Source organism: Pteronotus mesoamericanus, unplaced genomic scaffold (assembly GCF_021234165.1).
Source record: "Pteronotus mesoamericanus isolate MK-2021 breed Mesoamerican mustached bat unplaced genomic scaffold, CSHL_Meso_final scaffold_85, whole genome shotgun sequence".
Lineage (NCBI taxonomy): Eukaryota > Metazoa > Chordata > Mammalia > Chiroptera > Mormoopidae > Pteronotus > Pteronotus mesoamericanus.
This window is the reverse complement of record NW_026555329.1, coordinates 72,760,336-72,782,878: the sequence shown is the minus strand read 5'-3', so window position 1 is coordinate 72,782,878 and position 22,543 is coordinate 72,760,336. Positions and strand designations below refer to the sequence as shown.

Below are 22,543 nucleotides of genomic sequence, written 5' to 3'. Positions count from 1 at the left end.
CTGATCATCCACAAGTTTTTTGTGTTGGACTACGTAATTGTAACTATATCCCTGGTCCTATTAAAAGCCATCATTTTAGTTAAAAAAAAAAATGAATTTGTACTTAAACCTTCCTAAAAAGAAAAGTCTAGACCTAGAGGGTCCCACTGGTTAACTATTAAACATTTAAAGAGGATAACACCAACCCTAAGCAACTCTTAGAAAACAGAGGAGGGGGGAATCCTTCCCAATTCATTTTATAAGGCCCTGATACTAAAATCAGATGCAGTTATTACAACGGAAGAAAAATATAGGCCAGTATCGTTTATGATCAAAGATTAACAAAAAATAATACCAGAAAATCAAATGTAGAAATACATAAAAAGGGTAATACAACCTGATTAAGTAGGGTTTATTACAGAAATGCAAGATTGGTTGAGCATTCATATAAATTCACTATATTACCAAAATAAAGAAAAGCCCTATGACCATTTTTAATAAATTTGACACCCATGAAAGAAAAAGAAATCTTTCAGCAACCCAAGAATAGGAGAAAACTTCCTAAATATCATAAAGGCCATGTATGAAAATCCTATACCAAACATATTTAATGATGAAATACCAAATGCTTTCTGCTGTGATTGAGAAGAAGGCAAGGATATTCATTCTCACAAAAAAGCAATATAAAGAAATAAAAGGCAGGCAAGTTGGAAAGGAAAAGGTAAAACTCTTTATATTCATGGCTAACATAATCTGGTATGTAAAACATCGTAAGGCATTCACACAAAAAGCCACATGAAATGCTGAGAGATAATGTAAAACCTGCAGAGTGAAAACAACAAAACAAAAATTGAAGACCACCTACATATAAGAGATGCTTAACATATTCTTGGACTGAAACACTCAACATGGCTAAGATGTTTCCTCTAACCAAACAGAGCTAAAGATTTGGTGCAACTCCAATTAATTATCACAGCAGGTTCTTTGTAGAAACAGATAAACTAATCTTAAAATGTGTATGGAAGTGCAAAGAAACAAGAATAACAAAAACAATTTGTATAATAACAAATTTGGAGGACTTATGCTATATGATTTCAAGATTTCCTATAAACCTACAGTAATCAAGACACGGTGACATTCATGTAAAAATAGAAACACAACGATGGAACAGAATAGAGTTCAGAAATAGACATGTACATGTAAAAAATGTATTGAGTTGGCCAAAAAGTTTTATTTTTTCCATACGATGGCTTTAGTAGTGCTTAGTTGTCTTAATGTCATTCAAAAACAATTTTGTTCTATTGTATTGTGACAGCTGTCATATCAGCATGCATTTTTAAAAAAACATCAAAATTGGTGAACTTTTTTGTATAGCCATTTTAATATTGAAGACTGGAAGAAGATATGCAACATTTTCGGCATATTATGCTTTATCATTTCAAGAAAGGTAAAAAGATTTGTGCTATATTTGAAAAAGCTGCTGTGACTGATTGAATGTATCAAAAGTGGTTTGCAAAGTTTCTTGGTACTACTGATGTTTTGGCCAGATAATTCTTTGCTGTGCAGCTGTCTTATGCATTGGAAGATGTTTAGCAGCACCCTAGCCTCTACCTGCTAGAAGCCAATAGTGGGAGATAGCCGACATACTCGATATACCCAAACCAATAAAATTATTGGTGAAAATGAAAAATGTGTCTTTTTATTTTATAGAAAAAAACTAAATAGACTTTTTGGCTAACCCAATAACAAGTATTTAATCATTGTCTCAACTGGATGGATTGAGATAAAATATAATGGGTGAAAATTCTATTCAAGTGAAGTAATAAATCTTACAAATTTGACAGAATTAATGAGTTCCCAAGTAGAACAAAAAGAAACTACATCCAGGTATCACAATAAAACTACAGAAACCAAAGAAAAATCTTAAAAGCAAAGGAAAAAAAAAAGATGGATTATCATAAAAACAAAACAAAACAAAAGTAAGAATGGTAGCCTACTTCTCATCAGCAATGATGGAAATCAGCAGACAATAGAAAATACATTTTCCGAGTGATAAAAGACAATTAGTTGTACAGCCAGAACTCTAAATGTAGCAGAAATACCTTTAAAAATTGAAGATGATGCACTAGGTAAAAGATAAACTAGCACAATGAATAATAAAATTTAACAATATGCTGTTAGGTTGGCATTTAATTTTTAATTTTCTTTTTTTTTTTAGATTCAGTAGTTCACTTAGTTTTAGAGTTTGTTTTTATTTTGGTATAAACTTGTTTTTGAATATGTAGAATATTTACATGGTTAAAAAATCAAAAAACTATATTAAAAAAGTTTACCAGATTTCACTTCTGTCCCTATTGTTCTACTCATTTCATTCCCTCTACACTTCCTTTTAACGATTTTCATTAAACTATGTTAATCCTTCTAGTAACTTCCTTTTTCTGTCCCCAGAAGTTCTAATTATGAAAATATTTACAGTTTTCATGCACAAAGAACAGCAAACTATATATACAGTATTGTAGCTTGCTTTTGTTTACTTAACATTATATTCTGGCAATCACTCCTTATCAGTAAATTCTATTTCCAATCTTTTGCTATTACAAATGATAACAATGAATAACATTAACTACACATTGCTTTACAGTCATGGCAGCTGTACACTTTCCTAGATTCCTAGAAGTTGGTCTGTGGGTTAAAGGATAAAGGAATCTGCAATTTTTGAAGAAATTGCCAAATGTACCTTCATTAGAAATGTATTACAACCTAGTTCCTCAAAGCCTCATAAATAGAGTATGTTAACAAACTTTTGGATTTTTGCCTGATAAGCAAAAAATAGTTATTTTGGAATAGTTTCAATTGTACTCTTCTTATTAAGGTTTAACATGTTTCTGTGAGGGCTATTTGCAGCTGGATTAGATATACTGTCAAGTGGTTGTTGCTGTTTTTGCTTTTTAAAAAATACTGCAAAGCAATTTTAAACTACATTCATTAGAATTTTTTATTAAGAATATTGGTAGAATTATGAAAGTAATAAATTTTCTGTAGATAAAGGTAATAATTTTAATCAGCGGTCAATGCAAACATTAACTGTGTTAAGGTTATTAGAACAAAAATTATCAGTATAGAGAAACACAATGTGAAATCAAAGTAAAAATCTTGAAATGTAAAACTGACTCAGAAATATCAATATGCACAACTGAATTTTAAAAAAATATTTCCTAGTTCTGTCCAGTTTCAAAAGGCTTAGAAGTGATCACATCTCAGGAGCATCCTGGCTCTGTTTCTAAACACCATCACCCCACTAAAGGGAAAAAATCGTTGATACCTAATCTGTGGCAGATTTTTTTTAAACCCATGATATTTGTGCTAATGGCAAAGAAACAGTTAAAGAGAAAGAATGTGGCATCAAATTGAGACAATTTAAAGGGCAAAATGAATAATGACTAAAGTGCATTCAATATAAAAAAATCTGATACGCAACAAATCCTTTGCCAACAATGGCAGTGACAATAACCCTACTCTGCATCTCTGAAAACGAATTTAAAAGAATTACACATTTATCCTGCAATTATATTATAAACTGCGATTGCCCTGACTGGTGTGGCTTGGTTGGGCATAATCCTGTGGAACGAGGGGTCACCAGGCTGGACTCCTGGTCAGGGTGCATGCCCAGGCTGCAGGTTCTGCCTCCAGTTGGGGTGCATACCTCAGGTGGGGTGAATGCAGGTGGCAGGCAATTGGTGTTTCTCTCTCACATTGATGTTTCTGTCTCTTTCTCCCTCCTTTCTACAGTCTTTAAAAGTACATAAAAATCTTTTAAAAAAAAGAAAGAAAAAACTAGGATAGCAGCAAAAATGGCAGCAAAGAATCTCATTTTTAAAAAAATAACAGCTTCAGGGGTTAGTACCTCCACCAATACAACCATTAACTTGGGGGGCAATAACAATGGAAATAAAATATTTCAGAACTCTGAAATTCGCTCAGACATTTAGAGCAGCCAGGGAAATGCTTAGTGACAGGATAGTCTGCTGAACTTTGGTAAAAGAGCTGCTTGCATGAACCAGCTACCATGCCCCAATTTTCTTTTTTAATGATTTTATTTATTTTTCAGAGAGAGGGAAGAGGAAGAGAAAGGAAAGAAACACCAATGTGCCAGAGAAACAATGATCGGTTGCCTCTTGCAAGCCTGCAACTGGGGACCTGGTCCCAGACAAGTGCCCTGACCAGGAACCGAACCTGTGACCTTTCAGCTGGCAGGCCAGCACTCAACCCACTGAGCCCCCATTTCTTAATCTCACTACAATGTGGCAACAGCAGTCCACATTCCTAGAGTGGCTGGCTGGTGTTAGGGTGGACAGTGAGGACCTTGACTCTAAAATTTGGGTATTGTGTGATTTGGTTAGTATGGGGTTCCCTGAGAGCCAGCTTAGATGCTGGGCTTTATTCATTTTCCCAAAACAGTGGCTTTTCTGATGATATATATCAGAACATTTAAAGAGGAATATATACTTTTCTTTTTTAATCTACACATTTAAAAGAAACCTCTGAGATGTTAGAGGTTGAGTGCCAAGATAACATGTCAGTAATACACACAAGAAAGGCTTTGCCAAAATAGTTTAGAAAAGTCACTATACAACAAGCTGAAGGCCTCAACAAGCAATGAAATCAATCCCTGAGGAAAAATACTCAAAATGCCCAGTTCTTTAAAAAAACTTCGAAGCATAAAAAGAAACCAGGAAATATGGCTCATTCATAGAAAAAAGAAAAAAAATGGCAGGTTTTAAACAGGAAAAAGAATCAGCAAACCTGATAAGGCAATTGAAATTATCCAGTCTGAGAAGAATAAAAAAAGAGTATTAAAAAATGAACAGAGTTTTAGGGACTTACGGAATACCATCAAACATACCAGGAGAAAAAATAGAGAAAGGGGCAGAAAAATATTCGAAGAAATAGTGGTTTCCTAAATATGATGAAAGACATGAATCTACACATCTAAGATGCTCAACATACTTGGAGCAAGATAAACTCAGATTTTTTTAGTATGGTAATTCTAGAACTCAAATTTTCCCACTCCCCAGGGACGGCTGCTTTTGCTTGTTGATAGTTAGATCAGTTCATTTGTTACTTTTCCAAATTATTTTACAAAGTATGTGTGTATTCCTTACTGAGTGTGGTCACTTAAACTTCAGTTCCATGCTATCTGATGGCCAGCCAGTAACCTGAGAAAAGATTTTCTTAAATGTCTGGCTTCATAGTTTCTTTAAATCTTGACAAGGTCAGCATTTAGTCCTCACACATCACTCAGAACAACCAGAACAGGTAACCCCAAGTTTTTGGAGCCCTCTTACCAAAAATGCAGCAGCCTCTCCCTTTACCAAGCACTCCTCTGGTTCTTCTAAGTGTTTGATCAAAGTACAGAGTCTAAAGTAGTCGGTTCTGGTCATTTTTTCGCAGTTTCTTGGTTGTTTCAGTTAAGAGACTCTGCCATTTTGAATAATGTCATTCTGACTTCATCAGGATTTAAAACTATTGTACATCAAAGAGTACTACTGAGGGGATGAAAAGACAACCCGCAAAAAGAAAACATTTGCAAATCATATATCTGATAAGGATTTAATATCTAGAATATATAAAGATCCTTTATAACTCAGCAACTTCAAAAATAGGCAAAGGACTTAGACATTTCTCCAAAAAGAGATATATAAACAGCCAGTAAGCATATGAAATGAGCCTCACCATTAGGGAAATCAATCAAAACCACAATAAGATACCACTTCACATCCACAAGGATAGCTATTATCAATTTTTTTTTTAATGAAAATAAGTGTTGCTGAGGATGTGGAGAAATCAGATCCCTGTGCATTAATGATGGGATGAATAATGGTGTAGCCAGTGTGAAAAACAGTATGATAGTTTCTCAAAGAGTTAAACGCAGAATAACCATATAGTCTTGTAATTCTACTCCTAAGTGTATTCCCCCAAAAATTGAAAAAAGGGACTAAAACAGATACTTGCATGCCAACGTTCATAGCAGCATTACTCACATTAGCCAGCAGGTGGAAACAACCCAAGTGTTCATCAAAAGATGAATGGATAAATAAAATGGGCTATTCAGCCATATATTATCCTGCCATAAAAATGAAATTCTTTTTCATGCTACAACATGGATAAACCTTGAAAATATTGTACTAAGTAAAATAAGCCAGACCCCCCCAAAAAAAGAATACTATACAATTATACATATAGATCTATACATATTGTATTCTATATACGTATATATCTATATATGTATATATTCTATATATCTATATGTATATAGAATAGGCAAATTCATAAGGACAGAAAGTTACCAGGCGGTGGGGAAGGAGAAATGGTGAGTTATTTATTGCTTAATGAGTAGAGGATTTCTGTTTAGGGGGATGAAAAAGTTCTGAATACAATGGTGATGATTACCCAGCATTGTGAATGTAGTTAATGCCATGGAACTATAAACTCAAAAATGGTTTAGGTGGTTAATTTTTTGTTACATATACTTTACTATGATTTAAAAAAAAGTATTCAAAAAATTGGTAAGGCATAATAAAATAACCCAAAGAATTTTTTTTTTTAAATCCTCACCCAAGGATGTTTTTTATTGATTTTAAAAGATGGGAAGAGAGAGAGAGAGATGTGAGAAATATTGACCAGCTGCCTCCAACCTGGGATTGAACCTACAGCCTCTTGGTGTATGGAACGTTGGTCCAACCAACGGAAACCCCCAGCCTGGGCAACCCAGAGAAATTTTTTAAAAATCCATTGAATGGAACAGAAGCCATGTAGTTCTTTGAAGAAACGAATACAATTTAAAATCTCTGGTACAGGAAAGGGAGGAAGGGAGGGAGAGGGAGACGGAGACTGTGAGCAGGAGCGTGAGAGCGCACACCTCTGAAACCAGTCCCAGGGATGAAAGAGGATATCGTAACTTTAGATGGCACAGATATGAAAAATTAGTAAGTGATTGTTATGTACCTGTATCAATAAAACTGAAAACTTGTGTAAATGTACAAATTCCTAGGGAAAAAAATGAAACTACCACAGTGTCTCAAATGAAACAGAACACCTAAAAAATCTTGTAAGTAAACCTTTAAGAAAACTGAATCAGGAGTCAAAAATCTTCCCACGAAGAAAAGCCCAAACCCTGAATGTTATCATGTATCAAGAAATGATCTAATTCCAATCTTACACAAATTATTTCAGAGAACTGAAAAAGCTAGCACTCTACAAATCATTTTATGAAGCTTGCACAACTACAGAAAAACTCAGTCATATAAAAATGGAAAAATCATAGGCCACGTAACTTCTAAACATAGAAGCAAAAATAATAAAGTATTAGCAAACCAAATTCGGCAGCATGTAAAAATAGAACTATACCATCACTAAGTATATTTCTGCTTAGGACTGCAGGATCATTTTATTAGAAAATCAATTCTTAGAATTTACCACATAACAGATTAAAAGAAAATGTTATTATCCTGTTTCACTAGATACAAAAAGATTTGCTATTTTTTAAAAAATCTATTCCTGATATAAAAACCCAAAACCCTTTTGTGGCTATTAGAAATTGAAACAGGTGATGTAGGGCCTAAAATTAAGGCTTAATATAATCTGTTGCCTCAATTCTGGTAAAACTGAGAAGGCCACAAAGAGCCTAACCCCAAGATCCCCTCCCTGCTCTACTCCCACAGATAAGGTTCCCTAACTAAGCATGCCTCCTTTACGGATAGGATCAGGCAGTTTCTGTTTATCCTTGAATAGTGTGTTTCAGCTCCCTACCCGCTTACAGAATTATTCACTTACAGAATTATTCGAGAGAATCACATTTTGTGAATTTTGGGAATCAGGGACAGCCCACTTTCATAAAAGTACTGGGTTGGCCAAAAAATTCACTTATTTTTTCCATACAATAAAAGACATTCTCATTTTCACCAATAACTTTATTGATTTAAATATTTTGAGTATGTTGGCTATCTCCTGCATGGTTGAATGTTGACTGTTCTCAATTAATGTCTTGATCTGATCGTCAGCAACTTCAACTGGTCTACCCAACCATGGAGCATCGTCCAGTGAGGAATTTCCAGCACAAAACTTCGCAAACCACTTTTGACACATTTGATCACTCACAGCACCTTTTCCACACACTAAACAAATCTTTTTTTTTTTGCATTTCAGTTGCATTTTTACCTTTCCTGAAATCATAAAGCATAACATGCTGAAAATGTTGCTTGTTTTCTTCCATCTTTAATATTAAAATGGCTACACATTTAGCAATTTGGTACATTTTTTAAAAATGAGAGCTGATATGACAGCTGTCACAATACAATCTAACAAAATTGTTTCAAATGAAGTTAAAGACAACTAAGCACTGCTAGAGCCATCTCAAAGGAAAAAGAAACAAATCAATAAAGTTATTGGTGAAAATGAAAAATCTGTCTTTTATGGAAAAAAACTAAACGAACTTTTTGACCATTCCAATAGATGACATGACTCTATATGTAGATAAACTAAACAAAGCTACAGAGATAGTACTAGAATTAGTAAAATTCAACAAATATTTAAAACACATCTGTTTTTACCAGGATCAAAAAGGTAAAAATGAAGTTAAAATAGGACACCTGTAAGAGCAATAAAACTATGTCCTAGGAAAAGTCTTAAGAGAAAATGTTCAAAATCCCTATGGAAATAATTATAAATTAATGAGTTGCTAAAGAAAACATAACAGCATGCCTGTGGATTAGAAAACCCAACATTACAAACATGTAAATTCTCCCCCAATTAATCTAACAATTTCTCACAATCAAGAACCTGTCAGGTTTTTTGGTGGAACTTGAAAATGGATTCCAAAATTTATGTAACTCAAACAGCTAAAAATAGGCAAGAGTTACTGAAGAATAATAAGCAAAGTGGGGTGGAATTTACACAAGGATCTGTTTTACCAGCTATCGAAACCAGTTTTAAAGATAGGGCGATTAAGAGAGGGTGGCATTGATTCAGGGAGTGACAAATAGATCAATAAATTAGAATTGGCTGAGAAACAGAGATTAAGTGCTGAGTAATAGACTCATGCATATAGAAATACCTAATAACTGATAGCAATGGCAGAGCATTGAGAAAAAAGAATGGCATTTTGAGTAATGGTGCTGGGACAGCTGGTAAAAAACGAAACTGGACTCCAGCCGATTGTCGCGTATATAAATCAACTGCAGTTGAAACAAAAACCTAAATGTGGCGCTGACCAATGTGGCTCAGTCGGTTGGGCATGGGCCCACAGGGCTCAGGTCTCTGATTCAATTCCTGTTCAGGGCACATACCTGAGTTGCGGGTTAATTCCCGAGAAGGAGAGGCATATTGATGGATGTTTCTCTCACATCTCTGTTCCTCTCCCTGTTTCCCTCTCTCTAAAAATAAATAAAATCTTAAAAAATAAACCTAAATGTGAAGGGCAAAACTATAGAGCTTTTAAAAGAAAATAGAGGAAAATACTTTTGCTTTTTTGGGGTATGGAAAAATTCTTAAGTTAAAGCACTAACCACAAGGAAAGATTCACAAAGCTTAAGTTTGGTTCAAAGAACCTATTAAAAAAAAAGTAAGACATAGTGGAAGACTATTAAAGAACTTCTATTAAAATTAATAAACCCACAGAAAGACAGAAAAGAGATCTGAACAAGTATTTCACAACTGCTGAAGTCCAAATAGTCAATATGCATATGAAAACTGCTCAACCTAACTGGTACTTGGGAAAAGCATGTAAGAGGCCAAAGAAAATAACAAGAAAACACCCACCAGGATGCCAAAAACTAAAAAGACTGGTAACACCAAGTGTTAGTAGGTGTCCTCATTTTAGCCAACAGGAACACACATTACCTACTTGGTAAAAGTTGATGATTCTTAATATCCAATAAACCAAGAATTCTATTTTTCAGTTAAATAAAACTCAGGGCTCAAATATTACTTTATTAATATGCTGAGCTTTATTACATGCTGCTGTATCAGGGCCACCATTTCCATAAGTGGGGGAAGAGCAGAGGGGGCTGCACCTAAGCAGCTGCGCAGTCTGTCTACTGGAACTAGCGTGTGTTGCGCCTGCAACTAGAGCAACGGGGCTTGAAGAGTGTAGAGCGCATACCTCAGATCAGGAAGGTGATTGGACCGAGGGGACCTTTGTATCTACTTCTGCCATGCAGGGAATTATGGTTATGGTCTTTAAGAAGCGGAGAGTATGGAATGCCTCTTCTTGCTTTCCCCTCCACTCTAGTCTGATTGGCCAAGGAGGCTTGAGTTGCTTGCCTGCGTGCCTGCCTATTCTTCTTACTTATTTTGCTTGCTTGCTTATTATTTAATCCTCACCCAGGACATGCTCACTGATTTTAGACAGAGAGGGAGAAAGAGAGGGACAGAAACATCAATGTGAAAGAGAAACGTCGATCAGCTGCCTTTCACAATGACCGGGTACCAAACCCTCAACCCAGGGTCTGTGTCCTGATCGGGAATCGAACACGCAACCTTCCACTTTGCAGGATGATGCCACACAGGCCAGGGCTATATAACATACTGCTCTGAAATCAATACTGTAATTGAAAGTTACATTACCCGGGTCAGTTTACAGCCCTAATTCCTTCCCTATTCTCTTTTGCCTCCATTGGTAGCCATTTTTAGTTAGCTTTTTTGTTTCTTTTAAAAATATAAACTTGTTTTCTCTCTCATCTTTTAGTTACTGATATTTCTGCTTTTAGGCCTTTTTGGTAGACAGAGCTAAGAAACACAGACATACAATCTCACCCATTTCTCACAAAAGTTAGCATGTAATAAAATACACATTCTTCTGCACCATGCCATATATATATATATATTTTTTACTCAGCAATAAATCTTGGAATGCACTCCACAGCAGTCTACAGAGATCTTCCTCAGTCCTCTTTTACATCCGCCCTGCGATATACCATAATTTATTCCACTAGTTGTCTATTGCTGTTCACTCCAATCTTTTATCATTGCAAACAATGCTGCAACAACTTTGCACATACCTTATTTCATACTTTTGCAAATCTATCTTCAGGAATAAAGTGAAGATTGCGGGGTCAATAAGGAAATGCAACTGTAATTTTGTTAGGTGTTGCCAAATTCTGTTCCATAGGACTCTTACCACTTGGCATCCCACTGGCAATATGGCTGTGTATCTTACTTTTCGTCCCCAGTTTTACCGAAAAAAAAATTTTTGGTGAAAATAAGGTATTTATAGTTTTAAAAAAACTATAGTTTTTAGTTACTTATAGTTAAAATATATATATAAAACTTTGTTTTTTGCCAATCTGAAAGGTGAAAATAAGGTATTTATAGTTTTAATTTTTATTTCTCCAGTTATGAGCATATTGTAACATTTCATGTTAAGGACCATTCTCACTTCTATTTGCAGACCTTCCACATATAGTTTCACCCTTTTCTATCAGGTTGAAGTTCTTTTTAACTATTTTTGAAACATTTTAAGCACAAGTTGCACTATTTCTCTTACTTTGGCATTTGCCTTTTGTTTGCTTAGGGTGGTTACTGTAACTTTTTGATTTTGTCAATTTTTTCTTTTTGTTCCTGGATTTGAGAGAATGGTTGGGAAACTTTCCCCCTACTTTGTTTATAAAGAAACACATTATTATTTATTTTTAGTACTTCATTGTCTACATTTTAGACCTCTGATCAATTTGGAATTTATACTGGTACATGGGTAGGAGAATTGGATCCAATGTTATTTTTCCAGATGACTAAGTAGTTGTCCTAATAATACAACAATTATTAAAGGTACTCATGCCCCCATTATTAAAGATGGCGCATCACACACTAAATTTTCATATGCAATAGATCTATTTCTGGATTTTCTATCTTGCTCCTTGGGTCCATCTACTCATTCACTAGTACTATGCAACTTCTATTACATAGTTTTTATATAGTTTTTAAAGATTTTTATTTATTTATTCTGAGGGGAAGGAAGAGAGCGAGAGAACCATCAATGTGCGCTTGCACTTTATGCACCTCCCCCCGCCGCCGCCGAGACCTGGTACACAATCCAGGCATGTGCCCTACACTGGGAATTGAACTGACGACCCTTTGGTTTGCAGGCCAGCACTCCATCCACTGAGCCACTCCAGCCAGGGCAGCCTATATGTTTTAAAATCCCATCCTTCCTGTTAAAGACAAGGAATACCTTTTCATTTGGCTCAAGTCTGCGTCTAAGTTTTTTTACAAGTATATGACAGTCTTTACCATGTAGATTATATACATGTTAGATTTCTTGATTATTTTTTATCTTGAATTCTTACAATGAAATCTTCTCTTCCATTTTATCTTCCAACTGGTGACTATTACGTATGTGAAAACTATTGATTTCTGTATAATTTTATATTTTGTAACTTAAATTTTCATATTATTTGTAGTAGTTTCATATACTTGTATCCCTGAAAATGAATTGCAGATAATGGGCATCCTTTCCAACCCTCCCCACCCCTCCCTCATTTTATGGGTCAAGCCTCTAGAGTTTCCACCATAAAGAGGCTGGCTTTTGACATGAAATAAATATATATATTTTTAAAGGATCTATCAATTCCTGTTTTACTGATTATTAACATGGAGAGTTGAATTTTGTCAAATGACTTTTTCACAATCATATGATTGTCTCCGTAGATGTGAAATCCAAATATGGACCCTTATATTCTTAGGAAAAAAAAAGACTTTTGACATGATTTTTTAAATATACTCTTTGATACTGCATATTAATATTTTTACTTGTCTCATATTCATATTTATTAGTGAAACTGATCCGTAGTGTTGTATATTTGTGAAATACTTTCTAGGCTTTAGTACTCATGTTATATATGCTTCAGAAAATAGAATTTGTAGGTTTAGAAGCTTTTCTGTATCTTGGAACAACTGAAGTAGCACTGAGGTTATCAGATTTACTGAACCTCCACAATGAAACCATCTGAGCTTGGAACTTCGGTGCAGGAGAGCCGGTGTGCAGTATTCTCTATTTCTCCTATGGAAACTGATGTGCTTAAATCAACTCTTCCTACTGGAGTCAACTGTGACAAATTGGTTTCCTATAAAATGATTCTTCTCATCATCAATTTTTAAATCTATTTGCATACATTTTCATGGTTATCTTTGTGAATGTTTAAATTTTATGTTTTGGTTACTTTCTGGCTATATTTAAAGTTTCTTCTTCTTTTAAAAAATTTAGTTAATGGCTTATCTGTTTGACCAAAACAAACAACCCCCCCCCCCCCAACTTGAAAGGACCAAAATATTGATGTATTTGTTCTACTCTTTTTCTGTTATCCAAAACCCATTATTACCTTTCCTTCTGCATTCTTTGGTTTACTTTGTTGTTTTTCTACCTTTTTGAGTATTTATTTTCATTTTCACTGCTGTAAACATTTGATAAGAATTTTCTTATCATGATTGCTTTGGCCATAACACAGAGGTTGGCAAACTATATATAGTCCATGTGCCATATCCAACATACCACCTGTTTCTGTAAATCAAGTTGTATTGGAACACAGCCATACGCACTTATTTATATATTGTCTATTAGTGCTTCCATGCTACGAGAAGAGTTCAAAATTGCAACAGAGACCATATAGTCCACAAGCTTTAAAAATATTTACTATCTACCCTTCTATAAAAAAAAATTTTCCGACCCCTGCTATAACCAATTGATTCTGATGTATTATGTCAAGAAACCTAGCAATTTTGTTTCTATTTTCACTGTAAATCAAGAGTTGTTTGGCAGTATGTTAGGGCATTTTTGAATTTTTGAAACTGATTTTTAGTAAAAAAAAATATCTATTTATCTATTTTGAGGGATAGTTTTGGGAGTTTTCTTTCTTTTTTTTAACCCTCAACAGAGGGTATATTCGATTTTTTTAGAGAGAAAGGAAAGTAGAGAGGGAGAGAGAAACATCTATCAGTTGCCTCCCCCACACACTGACACGGGGATTGACCCAGCAACCATTTTAGTGTATGGATGACGTGCCAATCAACTGAGCCACAGGGCCAGGGCTGGGGAGTTTTCTTACATGTATGTCAACAAATAATCCTTTTTCTTCAGTGTTCCATGTACGTTTGCAAAGAAGGTATATTCTTTCATATGCAATACAACCACGAGATCCATCTTTTGGTTGTATTATTTAGTTCTTCAATAGCCTTAAAAAGTTTTTGTCCACTTGATCTATCTGCAACTGAGAAAGATTTTAAGTTTTCTATTATTAATGTTTCCAAGTCTTATTGACTCTCCTAAAACATTAAAAAAAAAAAAAAGTCAAAGATGTCATTAATATCCATGTATCCAAAAGTACATCTTCATTGAGACTTACAGCTTATAGCCTCATAATATGTTGGCCCCTTAATGTTTTTTTCCATCTTATGTTATCATCAAAAGAGTAACTTCTGTTTTCTTATTTACATATTTGCCTGACATTATCTTTGCCTAACTTTTTATTCTTAACTTTTCTGAGTCTTTCAGTTTTGTAGTTAAATCTTTTGCATAGAACACAAAGTTGGATTTTGTTATGTTCACCTGAAAATATTTTTTTCCTCTTACAGGTCATTTATTGACTTTAAGTTAAGCCCATTTGCTGATATAGTCTCAATTCTGTTACAAAGAAAGTATAGAAATTATTTCACTGTGTTTGTTTCCTTTATTTCTTCCCCACCCCGTATTTCTTTTGGCATCTAGAAAGGGTCAGAGTTGTTCCTAATGATTATCTTTATACTAATACCTTTACATAACCTTAGCCCTTTCTCCGTTAGATGCTGTCCATTAATTCCTTAGTACGAGCAACACAGAAATTAGCCCCTTATTTCATCTCATACCATCCCTGCAACTGCATTCCTCAGAATCTACTTAAAGTAATAATATCTTTTGATTCCCTGGTGAATTTCTGTAAGGCAATCAATAATTCTATTAAGCTATTTCTTGGTTGTCTGAAATTTATCCTCTAATAGCCTCCTCAGGAAAGATTCATGTGAACCATATTCCTTAAGTTCCTGAGTAACTGTATTATATCTACATTGTCAGAGCATATAACAAGTACATACTATTTTGTCACCTCTTATTCCCATTATTAAATTCAGTTCTACAGTTAAACATAAGCATTCCCTGCAGTACATTTTTCCTGTTGTTTTCCTGGCATAAGATCTTTTGGAATTGATATACAGACTCAACAGCGTGGTAGTGGCATAAAGACAAATAGATCAATGGAACAGGACAGAGAGCCCAGAACCAAACCCAGACACACATGGATAACTTGTATTTGACAAAGGCGATGCAGTAGAGAAAGGTTAGGTGTTTCAAAAGCAGTGGCGGAAAAATTAAATATCCATATGTAAAATGAACTTGAGTCTATACCTCATACCACATAAAAAATTAACGCAAGCTCTGGCCAAGTAGCTCATTTGGTTTGAGTGTCATCCTGATACACCAAGGTTGTAGGTTTGATCCCGTCAGCACACTAACAAGGATCAACCAGTGAATGCATAAATAAGTGGAACAGCAAATCCACGCTCCTCCCTCTGTTTCTCTGTCCCTCTCTAAAATCATTATATTTTTAAAAAAATTTTAATTACCTCAAAATGGGTCACAGACCTAAAACTGTGAAACACGAAGGAGAAAATACCTATGTTGAGTAACGATTTCTTAGATACAGCACAAAAGAAAAAATTGTAACACATAAATTTGACTTCATTAAATTAAGGGGGTTCCTTGGAGAAATGGCCAAGGCTGGTGCAGAACAAGTGCAAAAATGAAAACAGTAGAAACTGTTTTGCCAGAAAATAAGAAGTGCTCAAAAACAACAGTGGTGTGTCAAAGGACAAGATGTCAACTTGAAAGGGATCCTAGTGCCCAAATGGAAACAATTTGATTATCAAAATAAAGAAAGAAATGAATTATAACATTATATAAAAAAATTTCACGAGCCCATAATGATAGACAAATAGAAAAGAAAAATGTCACATATGGTAGACTAACAACTAATAAGCACAGAAAAATAACTATACAAGCAATAACTGATGAAGGCAAGAATCATCAGTGGGTGTCAATTTAAGGTTTTTGGGAACAGAATATTCACCAGGGCTTTAAAGTATCTCCCAGGTTACTTATTAATTACAAAGGTGGGGGGATATCTTTAGAGTGCAGAAATATGGCAGTTCATCACCTTAGACAAGTGATCAAAACCAACACTACAAAAAAAAAAAAAAAAAGAAAGAAAAGGAACTTTCTAATGGAAACTAAAGTACCTGGATGAAATGTCTTTTAAAACCATTGCTGAGTAGGCAAGAAATTTTTTAAAAAATCCACAGGGGCCCAAAAAGGAAAAGAAAAAAACCCCAACACTAACAATAATGTGACAGAATGAGATCATGATTTTTTTTTTTTTAAATCCTCACCCAAGGACATTTTTTCATTGCTTTGAAAGAAAGATTGTTTGCCTCCCATACATGCCCCTAGCAGGGATCTAACTCACCACCTAGGTATGTGCCCTGACCAGGAATTGAACCCACAACCTCCTGGTGTACAGGACGATGCTCTAGCCAACCGAGCCCCACAGGCCAGGGCGAGATCATGTTTCTTAATGTAAAGCACTGAAAAGGACACATCACTTTTGCCAAAAATGACACATAGTCTGGGTATAATAAGGAGAGAGAAACCACACATTCAGTTTGAAAAAAAAGGAAGTTTAACACAAGTAATTATTAACTACATCAAGGAATTAGGTTAACAAGAACTGACTAGTAAGTAGAGAGGACTCTAAAGAATAAAGGATATAGCAGACCTGAAACAATGTATGATTATAATACCTCTAAGGCTGAGACATAATGCACAAGGGAGAATTTTTCCTCCATGTCTGTTATCAGACCTTGGTGGGGAAGGCACAGTCATAGGTCGCACTTTGGTGTTTTAACAGCACTGCTACCTTTGTTAGTATTTCCTTTATTTGGCTTTCATGATACTACTTTTTCCTGGTTTTCTCCTACCTCTTCTCAGTCTCCTTCATAGGTTCATCCATACCTAGTAGTCCTTCCATATTAGAATTCCTAAAGGTTTGTCCTAGGTGATCTCCTCACTTTACCCTTCAGAGTGGAAGGGAAGAGAACAGGGAAAAGACAACAAGAAGCCAGAAGTGGGAGGAGAACTTTATACTAAAAGATGGGTGGAAAAGCTGAGCTGAGAAGATTGGTAAAAGCAAGACACACAACAAACAAGTCAAGTTTAGAAGATTGGTGAGGACAGGAAGAAACAAACCCAACATGCACCAGTACAAAGAGACCCACACTGAGAGCCACGTGTACTATAGATTCCTGGTTATGCTTAATCTTGAATGTAGACAATCAAGAGATCCCAGGGATGCTTCAGTTACCTGTATAAAATGGCACATTACAAAGCAAACAAGTTGGCCTTCTGCATCCATGGACTCCTAAGACTGAAAGAAAGGGAATCTGAAAAACATTCTGAAAGACTACATGAATGCACAAAAACATTGAGGCAATTCAGCTGATAGTTACATGTTTGTGTGTTGTTTTAAATACAAATATTTGAACATGTACCTTATATATTATGTACATATACTATAATACTAGTGTATGTAAATCACATAAATGTAAGACATTGTTAAGGAATGAAATAAATACTTTTAAATGTCTTATTAGTGTGATAGTTTCAACTACCACCAGCAAATGGTTCAGGATGTAACATACGCTTAGGGCATAGTTCATCATTAACACAGAGGATGTCAACCAATTACAAAAAGTCTTCTTGTTAATTTTGAAACTTCTAGATCCAGTTCTTGTTAGATAATCATTGCTGTTAACCTCACAATAAGAATGATAAAGAGCCTGTATATATAAAGTACAAATTTTGCCACTCTGCTGTCATGCTTGTAATTATGTAGTATTATCTTTATCATAGCTGAAAATGATCTTGAAAGATTCTTATTTCTAAGACTGATGGAAAATCACAACTCCATCAACTCCATACACATGATAAAATGGAACATAAAATGGGGCAGCAACGATTACAGCTTTCTATAGAATAGGGATCTCCTTGCCAGCTAATCCACCATTGGCGGCATAGTCAGGCAACAGGAATGACAAGTATCTGTTCCTCTACACAAAACTGAAGTAGTTATCAAATATGAGAAGCCCTGAATTGTCTGGGCTCAGCCCTCTGTATTTTCCTAAACTGGGGAAAAGCCAAGTCATCAGCACCTAACCTTGATTATATACTTAAATGGAACTATCTCTATGCTATTAACTGGAATTGGGGACATTTTTTATATCTATTGCACATGTGTCCTACAACTTAGGGACTTTCCAGACTACTGATACTGAGGGGCTTTTTTGAGTAGCCTCCATAAGGAACTTCCCTAGGAACTGAGATTATAGAGTTTTATGCCTGGGTGCTGGCAACAGCCTATCATGATCTTCAATTTTTGACAGCCATTTTAGATAAAAACATGTTAAAACCCATAAGCCTACTTATCCAAGCACATGGAAACTGTTACAATATGAAGGTGTGGCACACAACACAATGTTGTCTATAGTCCTGCAGTACAGAAATCCCATTATCTCTAGGGCAACTGTGCACAGTATCATAGATTGTACAGCACAAGGGACTGCCTAATTTAAGAGGGCAACTGTGGATTAACACACATTCCACTTCCTAAGGCATGGATCCCTTGGTGCTGCATATGCCAAGAGGGAGCTTATTTCGAACTCACCCAGAGGTACCTGGGCTCCTCCCTCAGGATGCTTCTTATACCGTATGTGAAATGTACGCATCGGACATGCTTATTCATGTGACTGTGATAATCTACATAGCAAGTACTTTAAAGTTTAATTTATGCTCTGGCCAGTGTGGCTTAGTTGGTCGGAGCATCGTCCCATAACCAGTGGGTTGTGGGTTCAACTACTAGTCAGGGCATATACCTAGGTTGCGGGCTTAGTCCTGGATCTGTGCACATACCACCATACGGAGGCAACCAATCCATACTTCTTTCTCACATCAATGTTTCTCTCTCTCCCTTCCTCTCTTTCTAAAAAAGCAATGAAAAAAATGTTCTTGGGTGATGATTTTTTAAAAAAGCTTAATTTATGCAAAAAAGTTCTGTTTTCACCCGTATCAATGGAGCATACTTTACCTCAAAATACGGCACACATCCAATTTTGGAGACACTTGTATATTGTGGACTTGAAAATGCAGGAGTGAAATTTGAGAAAAGGGTCAAGGAAGGTATGAGAAGTTACAAGGAAGAAATGAGAGACTCATGCATCTATGTGATAGTTTAACTTGGTGAGGTCTCGAAGAGTATCTAAAAAAGGTGCAATGCAATTTAAAAGTGGTCTTCTAACACCAACTTTCCACCAGGACGGAGTAACTACTACCTAGAAAAGCTGGCCTGCCATGAAAAACTGCTTGTAACTGGGAAGAATATATGAGGCAACTGTTTTCAGGCATTGGCCAATAGGCAATGCAATGTCCTGTTGGGAACTGTCCCGCGTGGTTTCAGGGACTGCAGCCTTGCCGACAGGTGAGAGGGCTCAATGCTGGAGCTGATCAAGGAGGCCTTGGGAAAATAGGCCACGAAGGGGACAAATCCTGTCCCCCTGGGAGGGGCACAGCCCCTGCCTCCCTCACATTACCCTGCTTGGCCCTGGAAGATGGATGGTTAGTCAATGATGGGTAGGACCCCTTGATGGCAGGGGCAACCTAAAACAGGCACAGTCACATAGGGGCCATCAGGGAGGGACTTGGGGGACACAGAGAAGAGGCAAAAGACCCTCACCTCTCGGCTCTGTCATGGCCAGAGTCCTCATTCTATCTGAAAGAAGTCTCCTTATCTCTTGGCTGCTCTGTTCTACACGCTTGACTCTGGCTTGGAACAAAACTAGAGGCAGGTACAGCCCTAACCTGGATCAGGTGGTTTCCTGGGGGGCAATCAGGCCTGGAAAAAGAATGCATTAAATCCTATGAAATCTACTTTACTACGAGTTAATGAGTACTGGTGTTTGGGGTCTGAGCATAGCATGAGTTTATTTTCCCAGGTTTTAGGGCTGAATAGGAGTCACCCTGTCTACCAGACTCTGACCTGAGGCAAATCTCTGTGTTCCTTCAATTGTTATCTATGATCTGTAAATATATGTAAATTTTCTGTAAATATAGCCTTTGGACATTGATTGATAAGCTTTGCATGCATGCTGCATACCCCTGCAGGTATTGTCAATAAAAGCGACTTCAAGGGAAGGACTCAGGGGATTCTCCACTAGAGGAAATCGCCACCCCCTCTCCTGACAGGCAAATCATGTCCGGTACAGTTTATTTCTTCATCCGTGGCAGCCGGTGGGACTCTGAGGGATGGAGCTCCCCCTTCATCTAGCGCCAGAGTTGGGAAAAAGGGGAACTCAGGAGGTGAGCCCCTAAAACATCTTGATTTCTCTGCCTCAGGACTATTTCCTGACTACAGTGCAGGGAGCTAGAGCCTAAACAGAACACAGCTAAGAAGCCAGAGGATTTGGGACTATGAAACAATATAAGCACTGGAGAGACCAAGCTGCACAGAAGAAAGGCGCCGGTAGTATACATAGGGTTTTCCCCACATCCTTGGCTGATGGCTACCAGGCGCATTCAGGGAAAGACTCTAGAAAGCTTACCAGAGAGCAGCTGCTAAGGAATTGAGAGAAAAGCAAAAATAACAGAAGCCCAACAAGAACAAAGAGAAAACAAAAAGATGGTAGTTTTAAACTCGAACATACTAGTAATTACTTAAAATGTAAACGGTTTAAACAATTAAAAGCAAAAATTTACAGCTTGGATAAAAAAATAGACACAGTTATATACCATCTACAACAGACACTTTAAATATAAAGGTTAAAAGTAAAAAGATGGAAAAAATATATATCATTCAGACACGAAGAAAGAGAACAGGTGTAGCTATGTAGGAGAACAGGTGTAGCTATATAAATAATGTAAGACTATGTAGACTTTATGAACAAGTAGAATGAGAGATAAAGGAGAATATTTCAATGTTAAAAAGGGAAGACAATTCAGCAGTAAGATAAAGCTTCAAAATACCTTCAGCAAAAACTAACCAGATTAAATAGGGATAAATCAATAATCATGACAAGATTTCAACATTCCTCTCCATAACTTATGGGGTGGGGGGGGGAAGGACCCAGTAAGAATACAGATTTTTACATCATTATCAACCAACTTGACTTAGCTAACATTTACATAATACTACACCTAACAAAGGTAAAATTTAAATTCTTTTCAAATGCACATGGAACATTCAGCAATATAGATGATATGCTAGGACATAAAATGTCAAAAACTTCAAAAGATTTAAATCTTACACAGTATTCTTTTTACTATAATAAAACAAACTATCTAGAAACTATACATATAAACTAACACTAAGTAATCCATTGGTCACAGAAAAAAAAATCACAAGAAAAATGTTAAAATATTTTTAATGGAATGTTGATAAACACACAACACAAAATGTGAGGTGGCTTAAAGAAAAAACCATATATCTTTAAAGCAGAGACAAATAAGAGACAAAACCAGAAGTTAGTTGATCAGTCCTTAGTAACAGTAACCAAGAAAAAGAATAAATATTAATTACAAATCACAAAAACAATAAAGGGGACATCATTCAGCTCCCAAAAACCTTAAAAGGATAAGGGATGATTGTGAACAAATTTATGCCAATAAATGTACCAATCAGATGAAACTGACAATTTTCTTCAAACAATTTACCAAAATAGAATTGAAGAAGAAACAGAAAATCTGAATAGCCTCGTATCTATTAGAGACATTGAATTGCTAATCAAAAACCTTCCCATAAAGAAAACTGCAAACCCAGATGTATTCCTTGGTGCATTCTGTCCAATATTTAAGGAAGAATTAATACTAATTTTACAAAACTCTTTCATAAAATAGAGATGTAGGGAACATTTCACACCACATTTTGAGGCCAGTATTACCTGGCATCAAAATCAGATAAAGATACAAGAAAACTATCAATATTCCTCATGAACATTAAAAATATTCTTAAAATATTTACAAATCAAATTCAGACATATACAAAAAGGATAATATGTCACGACCAAGTAGGAGTATATCCCAAGACTGTAGGATTGGTTTAACATCTGGAAATCAATGTAATTCACCATATTATCAGAGAAAAAGAGAAAAATCAAATGATCATTTTAACATACTGTATAGAAAATGCATTTAAATAAGTTCATCATTCATTCATAATAAAAGCCCTTAGCACACTAGAAAGAGAAGGAAACTTTTTAATTTTGATAGTAAGCATCTACAAAAAACTAACAGCTAACATATGAAGAGTGAACAACGGGATGTTCGCCTCCTAAGATCAAGAATAAGGCAATAACACAATCTCTCATTTAATATTGAAATTAAACTTCTCTTCAATATTGTACTGGAGGTTTCAGCTAGTGCAATAATGGAAGGAAATCACAA

The 22,543-nt window shown here is 35.7% G+C and overlaps 1 protein-coding gene across 4 annotated transcripts in view; it reads right to left on the bottom strand.

Moving 5' to 3' along the window:
• TRIM24 (tripartite motif containing 24) overlaps window positions 1–22,543 on the bottom strand; it is a 103,435-nt gene that overhangs the window by 73,069 nt on the left and 7,823 nt on the right. The window lies entirely within an intron of this gene.